A 1,115-nucleotide genomic window follows, 5' to 3' on the forward strand; every position below is an offset into this window, starting at 1 on the left:
GAATGACAAAAGTGCTCTAATCTCAATAATCGTAGAATAATCTGTTTTTTGTCTTGAAAAGAAAAAGCTCTTAGCGAACCGTTGCTTTCCATGCCACCGGTGCTATAATCGCCAAGAGAGTCCTCTGAAGATTTATTATCAATCTTCTACTATCTCTCGATATTTCCCGAAATGTTAATCTACCTGTATAAGAAAAAACTCAAAACATATCGAAATGCCTAATGCATTTAAGAGAATTCTATAAAATATGAATGTTAATTACAAGATATATTATATATCCTATTGAAAAATTATATTTTTATCTTCGATCCGTATGTACATTTAAGCTCTACATATTTACACAATATATTTTCTCGAAAGGCGTACATATACCTATAAAATAACATACATATATATTATATATAATCATACATACGCACATTTACATATCCGCCCTATCATACATATGTAATGTTCTGAGAGAGAACTGAGATTTTTTATTCATAATTTTAAGCGGTTATCTTCTTATCTTAAATTACAGATGTAAAATTATTTGTTAATGCGGATCGATGACCTAGTCATATAAATTTTAATTACAATTTATGCGTCTTTTCTTATCTATCTTTATACGTTTTAATCTAATAATAGTCAAATACTATAATTTTGAATTTCTTAAAAAATATAAACATTTAATGTGAGATATTTTAGACCTGAGAAAAATTTTTTTATCTAATCTATCTGTGTATGAATTAAATATTTTAAATGAAAATTTCATTATTCCGTGAGGATATAGAAAGAAGTTCTCTTATTAGATGTTGAATTTAAAATTATTTATTAAAATTATTTATTACATATGTTGTAAGACATATCTTCTCTTTAGATACAGAATATATTATATAGTTATCTGCAAATATTTTATATATAACAATCTACATATAATTTCATAGATGGAATACGTATGTATATACACACACACATACACACACACACACACACACACACACACACACACACACACACACACACACACACGACACACACACACACACACACACGACACACACACACTACACACTATATACTACTACACTAGTAGTGTACGGTACGTACGTAGACGACGACGACGACACGAGAGG

Source organism: Atta cephalotes (genome assembly GCF_000143395.1).
Source record: "Atta cephalotes unplaced genomic scaffold scaffold00011, whole genome shotgun sequence".
Classification (NCBI taxonomy): Eukaryota; Metazoa; Arthropoda; class Insecta; order Hymenoptera; family Formicidae; genus Atta; species Atta cephalotes.